We start from the raw sequence: 9269 nt of genomic DNA, 5'->3' as shown, positions 1-9269 counted from the left end.
ACATAAAAAGTAGGTAACTGAAAATTTTGCCTCATTTGTATATAACTTTGACTTGATTCTCATTCTTGCTGTTTAATATTATCATTGTTTTATGAAAATGAGGTCTTAGTAAAATTAACCTTGGCAAACAGATATCTTCTTTTTTTATATGACACCTTCCATTCATTTCGTACAACAAGTAGACCTATGCTTATAATATCTGATAAAATGACAAAACCAAGAAAACTTAGCATTGACCAAAGAACCATAAAATGCGGTCATGGTTTTATGAATCTGCCAGAGAGACATGCACACCTTACAATTGTTACATATCCTACAAATATAATCTACCTGGAACTTTAAGCTTAATTATGATAAACAATGCAGTGTTTCATTGACCAATGAAAATGAGGTCACGGTCATATAAAATATGACAGACAGACATGTGCATCTTACAATCATTCCGTTCACTAAATAAAGTGACCTTATTGCTTACAGTATCTGGAAAATAAACCAAACCACAAAAGCTAAACATTTTCATAGTTCCTTATACCCTGTCACATTCATAATATATGTGCCTGTTCCAAGTCAGGAGCCTATAATTAAGTGATTGTCCTTTGTTTATGTGTAACATTTAACTGTTTTTCCATTTTTTGTACATAAATTAGGTTGTTAGTTTTCTGGTTTGAATTGTTTTCATTGTCATTTCTGGACCTTTTATAGCTGACTATGCAGTATAACTGGGAGTACTCTCAGATCTGTTCATTGTGTCTTTTTGTGTACATGGTGTAGGGATGTACAAGTACCCGGCCACGTCCACTTGTATTTTTGTCCATCTGATGAGTTAAGCCTTTTTCAACTGATTTTTATAGTTTATTCTTATGTTGTACTGTTATACCACTGTCGCAGGTTAGGGGTAGGGTTGGGATCCCACTAACATGTTTAACCCCGCCAAGTCAGGAGTCTGTAATTCAGTGGTTGTCGTTTGTTTATGTGTTACATATTTGTTTTTCGTTCATTTATTTATATAAATAAGGCCGTTAGTTTTCTCGTTTGAGTTGTGTTACATTGTCTTATCGGGGCCTTTTATAGCTGACTATGCGGTATGGGCTTTGCTCATTGTTGAAGGCCGTACGGCGACGTTTAGTTGTTAATGTCTGAGTCATTTTGGTCTCTTGTGGACAGTTGTCTCATTGGCAATCATACCACATCTTCTTTTTTTATATTTGTTCATTGTTAAGGCTGTAGGATGACCTTGAGTTGTTAATTTCTGTTTCATTTGGTCTCTCATGGGGAGTTGTCCAATCATACCCCATCTTCTTTTTTTATATTGTCCTATGTACTATGAAAATAAAGTAAGATGAAACTTCTCAGTCAGACATATGCACCTAGTTGACCTTTTGCTAATTTGAAAATAATAAAATAGAGAAACTGGCCAAAAAAACCAAAAAGGGAACATTAAGCAATGAACCATAAAAATGAGGTCAAGATTGAATAAAACATGCCAGTCTAACATGTACATCCCTAAAAATTGTCATACAACAAATATACTTGACATGTTGCATACAATATTAGAAAACCCGACCAAAACACAAAAACTTAACAATAACCACTGAACCATGAAAATGAGGTCAGAGGATAGAAAACCAGATAAATTGACACAAATCCCTGTGGTAAGACAAAATGTGCCATAATATTACCGGTAGTCCAAATGATAATAAAGTCTTGCATGGCTATTCTGTTCTGTTCTGGTTTAGAAAATCCCTCCTTCAAAGGAGCACTTCGCACAATGACGAATAAATGTTTATATATATATATATATATATATACCTAAAAAGACATACTAGGTACGCCTTGTGAGATAAGTGTTGGTTACTGTCAAAGACCCTTACGCTTGCTTGGCTGAAGGTTTTTAATTATGAAGACGAGTTCGTACCCCATGAAGAGCAAAGCAAAGCTTCCTTGTTATGTATTCTATAGTGTAGCAGGCATCCATGCATTTACATTTGCAACCACAAGCACATATAAAGCTACTACATGTACTAGGGTCCAATATAAAGTTAGTGTCTAGCTATTTCAACTTTTTTCTTGGACGCTGTCATAGTAAAAAAAAATCCTTTCAAGGTGTAATAATTGTTTGTATTACAAAAAGAAGAAACCTAAATCTTACTTGTTAGTTGTTATGGGCTAACAAAAAAGATTTATTTAAAGTTTGTTATACATACAATACAACATAAGCTCTAGAGCTTTTATCCAACATACATATATGACAAGCACAATACATAAAACATTAAGTTCATCACTGAGATACATTGTAGTAGTCTCAGATAGAGGGAGACGGGGTCAACCAAACCCCTATTCAATCTGAATGTAGGACAGAAAGTCACAGGACAAAAAGTCACGGTCAACAAGTCACAGACAAAAAGTCACAATTCAGTTTAGAGATTATTTTTCTTTGAACAAGAAAACACTTTTTTTTGTATTTTTCTTGAAGTTTTATATAAGAAGCAACTTAGTAATTAAAATTTATTCAATAAATATCAATAATAATCAAATAATTGTTATGAAAACAAAATTTCAAAGTGGCTCGGTACAATGTACTTAAATGGCTTCAATTTGCCAATAAATATGGCCCCATAAATATATCCTTTGCAAGATTAAAATCTAATACATTTCCATTTATCATGTTTATCGTGTTTATCAAGCTCTATGAGCAATTTCCTTAAATTAAAAATGAATATATGTAATAAAAAGAAAATATTTCAAGATCTTTTTCTTATATATTCAAACCAATTCAGTGCGTGAACTGGTGACAAAATATTATCGCCCCTGTAAACAGTGGGCTCTTCTGACTAGAGGTAATCGGTAAAGAATAGCGGAAAATGGTGTACATTGTTTACGAGCTTGAAATGAGCTAACACAGACGAACTGAGACGTGTCAACGTAATGTGAATATGATAATGCACCAGGTAAATTATTAATTGTTAAGTTTATCACATCATCGTATCTCCATATGATAGGTAAATAAGTGAATTTTCGATTTTAAGTGTCGTCAGGGTTCAAACCTGGAATCATGCCAACCTTTCATTATTTTTTTTTAATACTAACCTATAGTCGGAACATCTTGATTTTCTCCCAATTTGTAAAGTTAATTATGCTGCTTGACATATATTTTTTTTGGGGAAAAAAATTGATATGCAGTCAAATGTGGCAGTTTTTAATATTTGTTGCTATGTGAAATAAAGGGAAGTAAATTAAAGTAAAAGAAGGCGCGCTTTTTCAAATAGTAAACAATAAACAATTTAATTTAGATGCATAGTATTTTGTCAAATGATAAAGAATATCGTAGAAACTTGCTAGAAATTCATCTAATTTATAAAAGATATACAACATGACATACTGAAATCTGAAAAGGGGTAAAACCACCATACCTTGAACAAATTCAGTTAAAAAAGGGGGGGGGGGGTAAAATGCTACGAAATTTAGATTTTATTTATTTTTTGTCGACAGCCAAAAGATGATTTGACATGTAACTAACTACTTTTTCAATTTCATTGTAAAGTAAAATTGGCTTTTTTTGGGGTCTCTGTTTATTGTGGTCTGATGTTTTCAGGTTCTCTTTGGATTGCCAAATAATATTATAATCATCTAATTGAATGTTCAAATTATTTTGCAGCGATGGTGTGTATGGAAGGAAGACTGTCATAAAACCCAACAGTTCCGGATGGCCCTTTAAATAATTGCTTAACATCAATAGCGATGTAAGATTTAAGTGTTTGATTTAGCACAAGTTTAGCCAGGTTTTCCTTGTAATTGTGGCAGAAAAACCACTAGACAGTGTCATGCATTGAAAGGATATCAAACGGATATTTTATGGAATGATTCTCATACATATAAAATCATATGCATAGGAATGTGGAGCTAGTGTCTTTCATGCAGCAATTTTTAATTTCTCATATAAACTCTGAAAAGACAAGAGCATAGAAATGTATACCAATGAGAAACATTCTTTGTGAATAAAATCATTCCAAAACTTAAATGTGTCATTAGTGTTGCATTATCTATCAGTAGAGATAATCAGATTCCAGTAAGATTGTCCAACTGATGGTTTTTGTTTGTAATCATTTTTGTAAATCTTAGTTGTTTTGACAATCCGGGCTGTGCATGTTGCCCGACTGCCCCTTTCAGTGTGAGACAATATTTTGTTTATGATAAACAAAATCACTGATTCAAGACTGGAGCGGACCCCTTTTGGGCAGTTAGTGCGAATCCTTTAGGTTTAAACCATTACATGTAATACGGGGGAGGGGGAAGATTTTTTTTTACAGAGTCAAACATTTTTCCTAATAATAATACATTGAGATTTAATATATACTTTGTTATATGTAGTGTGTATATTAAAGTATTGCCAACAAAATTCATCAAATTTGGGATCATAATATTGTTTAAGAAAAACCCTTAAATCATAAAAGTTCATAATCTTCTGTAACACACGTGCATGGTTAATTCGGATCACATATTTTCTATTCCGATGTTATAAGAGTTCGAAGGTTCATATCATTTACAATATCATTCAAAAAAATTCTGGGATTTTTTTTCAACTATCAACGTTGAACCTCGAGGTTACATTGTAGTAAAAAAAATCCAATAAAAACGTTGAATGTAAATGATATGCACCTTTAAATCTTATATTGTAGGACTCATGTTGTTCAAACATAATGTGTTGATCAATTATGTTATGATGATTTTGATAAACTTCACATTAGGTAATCTTTCACGTATATTGATTACATTATATCGAGTTGTCCCAACGATATACTTGTCGGTGTGCTCGATCATACGAATTTACCGACATTCATATAGACAAAATGACACAACTTTGAAAAATTCTTGTGACGAAACTACATTTCGGAACACGTTAAAAAGTGGATACCCAGAAAGCTACATTATTAAGGTTTGATATATATTTTTTTCAAAAAAAAAGAAAAATATGCAGTCAAATGTGGCAGTTTTTTTACACACCCCTATGTTGAACAATAGGTTGTTCAATTAACAGCATGTTTGGCAATTAAAAAATCATATATTAACACATTTAGCTTTAACATATACTTTATTTATAGTGGTTGTATAAAAGTTATATAATGGTTTTGTGTTTTAAGAGATATTCATCCCTATGCATATCGGGTTTTATGCGTAAATTGTCTCTCCTGTTTTTAGACCTTTTCTATCTCTTTCATAAGAAGAGTGACTTTTCTATTGTTCTAGTGTCACTGGAAATCCCACTGAATTGTCAACAATTTGTTTGTGACTTTTTGTCCTAACAAATTTGTGACTTCATGTCCTGTGACTTTTTGTCTTGCGACTTTCTGTCCGTTTACCTTCCATCTAAATCAGTAAACTGAATAATTGTTTTTTGCAGTAGTCCGGGTAACGAGTCGATATCTGTTATTAATCATGCAAATTGCGAGTCAACACTTACACACCTTTTTTCAGAATGTCAGCTAAAAACAAAGAATCACTGGTGATAGGGGAGTGTAACCGATGAATTGATCCTGAATCAGATAAGATTTCCCAAGTATTGATTACGGAGAACCTCTTTATTTGATCACACTCACCGGGAGATTTAATAATGAGGCTACTAAAAACATTTCATTTTCCCATGTTCGCTGTTTTTCGCTATAATTATTTAAAGCTGAATAAAGCTATTTGAAAAATACATTAATTTGTGTTTTTTACTGCTACAAGATATTTGAATAAAATCCTCAATAAAATCACGTGAATAAAATGCTAATTACGCACCAGTTGCTGAGCAGAGAATCATTCTAAGCCAGGAACAGTATATACTAACCTGTTAACAGTAAGAATAGAAATTCCCTGTAAAAAGACAGTCAATTCTTAACAGAACTGTAACTTAATGATACATGTATATCAAGTTCCAACACCTCACCCAGCACCCTGGCCCAGCACACTGAGTTAGCAAACTGGTGTGTGTCAGTCTTATAAAATAAAACTGTGTAGGTTCATATCGTTAGATTTATCGTTTGTTTGGATATTTTTAAGATCGTTGTAAAATTATATATCTTAAACTTTGTTAAAATACTATTTTAAATTGTTCAATTCGCATGCGCGGATCCAAAAGGGGGGGGGGGGATTCCGGGGGTTGGAACCCCCCTTTTTTTGGACGATCAATGCATTTGAATGGGGACATGTAATTGGAAACCCCCCCCCTTTGTCCTGGGTTAGGAACCCCCCTTTTTAAAATGGCTGGATCCGCCCCTGATTCGTTATATTTCATAATTTTGTCAAAGTGTACTTTTTAAAGTTTTAAATTTTAAAGATGTAAAAATGAATATATATATATATATATATATATATATATATATATATATATATATATATATATATATATATATATATATATATATATATAATATTCCATTTTGATTTGAGGAAAATCTGTTTGAACTGTAATGACATGGTCAGTCAACTGATTTGTTGCAAAGCTGATTACAGGTAATTATAACATACAGCAATTTTCCATTACGACAGTGCGTGTACTCTCCGGTGTGTATAACGTAAAGTTTCTAGAGAACATCCTGTCTACGTGTAATACAGATTGATGACATTACACAAAATTTCTTTTGTTAAATGTGCTTAGGTATCTGTGTCTATTCCCTATTTCAACACCACAAATTTTTCGAAGAAAAAAAATCAAAAAATCAATTATATGAAATAAAGAAGAAAAGTAGCAAATATCAACTTCAGTAACTAGTAACTGCGCATTGAGTAATCATAATTTCAATATTGCATGAACCAACAAATGGAAGTTTTTAACGACCTTGACTGGCTATACAGCCCTTGCACGGTCGGTAATGAACCAACCCTTGACAAAACGTATACATGTAGGCCTATGTAAAAGTGTAAAAAGACCAATTCCTATTGGTTATATTTCACACTAGGACCTTAAATAACTAGAACTAAGCCCTTGATCGGTGTGTAGAAGTACCGCAAAGGACTTCTTAGTGCACTAAGAAGAAAGTTTTTGCACTAAGGACACTAAAACGATGTTTTAAGACCACAAAGAACATGGATATAAGAGGATATGAGTATATAACTAAGAAATAAAAAGTTTGGTATCAATAGATATTATAATTTTGAAGTAAAATTACTTTTTCCGCCAGAAATACAAAAAACACCATATAACTGCATTGATCATGTCTATAAAAATATTTCAGGTCTGTTAAATCATCACTATCAATCAAGCAAATAAAAAAAAAAAATCTTCTACTTAGAATATTTCATCAGGTCTTGTCAACCACACCAAAGCAGTACTTTTAAAAAGATCTATAAACTTATCATCATCAGATAAAATACTAAAATCACCATTACTTCTTTTAACTTCATAAAATAAACTTTCACGTAAATCTGCACATAAAGGACAGTCTAATATAACATGTTTCACATCTTCAATTTTACATGTGTAATCAGTATACAAAGTGGATTCGGTCATGGTTGAGCAAACATGAATTTCTATCGATTACACAGGTGACAGTCATCTGATTGAGGCGCGTGTCGATAAAACATAAAATAACTTTCTAATTACAAAAGATATGATCATAAAATTTGAAATTATGTATTTTTACAAAGTCTATTTCTATATGTCATGTCCTTTGTGACAGTTATATCATTCCATCAGGTTCCTAGTGCACATTTTTCTTCTTAGTGCACTAAGGAGGTCCTTTGCGGTATTTCTACGGACCCAGAAATTTTCACAAGTGGGGACCCATTGACTGCCTAAGAGGGGGTCCCTGCCAGTCATGCTTCAGTGATTCCCTATAATTATAATCTCCCATTTTCCAAGATTAGTGTGTGGGGGGTTGGGCTGGAAAAAACCTAAATCCGCCTCTGCTAATTGGGAAGTCATTTTGTCACACACATATAAATGGGTCTCTAAAAATACCGCAAAGGACCTCCTTTGTGCACAAAGGAGCACATAGAAGCACTAAGGACCCCAAAGAAGTTTGATAAGAGCACAAAGGACCTAAAATTCCCTTTAAAGCGTAAAAATATTATGAATCCTGAAGAAAAATGTAAAAAAAATAAAATAATTTCAATAAAAATTGCGATTTGTATTATGTAAGATTTGGTGTTATCACCGGTATTGGTTAGGAACCGACTTTATATCCGGGCTATGTGATAGCTCATGAATGTGATATTTTTAGATAGTTTTAATAAGATATTATTGATAAAAAAAAAAATATATTATTCTTAATATTTTCTTGTTGTTATATTCTTTAAAATAAGAGACTTTACCAAAACTTCGAAAATTATGTAAGGATACCGATGTTTCTGGGTTTTTTTTGTGTCTCGTATTTCATCATCAGCTTGTTTTCTTATGTATGGTTATATGTATTGCTATGACAAAAAACGTTTCTAAAGGCACAAAGGGAAAGGTATGACAATAATTCTAAAGGTACGAAATCAGTTTGAATTTGTCAATCCGTATTACATGTACATCAATTTCAACATACACTTTGTTTTATAAAATTTTATTCTGCACAAAAAACAAAGTATGTACAGAAATTTTCTAACATGACGATTCTTAAATTGCTTTATCGAAAACGTTTAAAAGACACAAAGGGAACAAACAGTATGAGATTTATTCTAAAGGTAGAAAATTGGTATGAATTTTTCAATCCGTTTTTCAGAAATTTCAATCTGACACACTTTGTTTCATAAAATTTTATTCGGAACAAAACAAAGTAGTTGTATTGAGAGTGAATTATGTTGTATTTGTACAGCTTTGAATGTTTCAATGAAGAACTCTCTGATTTTTTTATTCTTAAATTTCTATAAAAATTTTCTCATTTTTTTTTTAAAACTTCAATAGACGATGTCTTTGATCGCCGCTTGTGAGATCTGTATTTAGAAAACTGGTATTTTTATCATTGTGCATAATTATATCTGAAGTTTTCTTTTGTTTTTCAAATATATTAATTAAATACACATTTTTCCGAAAGAAATCACTTTCCCCCATGCAATTCTATGAACAATTTCAGTTCCCTTGAGCACTTATCAAACTCTTTTGTGGTCCTTTGTGCTAACTAATACTTTCATACTTTTAAACATCAGTATGTTTTCATTTCATTTTGTTTCGTTTCTTCCCGCAGTTTTTTCGTTTCGCAGATTGCAGGTACCCCTCTTTTCACCCCTTTTCTATTTTTGATATTTTAATCAAAATTTTAAAAATCAAATTTTCAAAAAATGAAATTATCAAGATTGCACTTTTG

General features: G+C 32.1%; 1 long non-coding RNA gene across 1 annotated transcript; it reads left to right on the top strand.

The window, feature by feature from the left end:
• The first annotated feature begins 2772 nt into the window (after positions 1-2772).
• On the top strand, positions 2773-4018 carry LOC143065217 (uncharacterized). Its single transcript, XR_012975423.1, has 2 exons — positions 2773-2948; positions 3656-4018. It is a non-coding gene; the product is annotated as an uncharacterized LOC143065217 (long non-coding RNA).
• Positions 4019-9269: the final 5251 nt, after the last annotated feature.

The sequence above is a fragment of the Mytilus galloprovincialis genome, chromosome 2 (assembly GCF_965363235.1).
Source record: "Mytilus galloprovincialis chromosome 2, xbMytGall1.hap1.1, whole genome shotgun sequence".
In the NCBI taxonomy this organism is placed as follows: Eukaryota; Metazoa; Mollusca; class Bivalvia; order Mytilida; family Mytilidae; genus Mytilus; species Mytilus galloprovincialis.
Note: the sequence above shows the minus strand (reverse complement) of the source record. Positions and strands in the feature narration are given on the sequence as shown.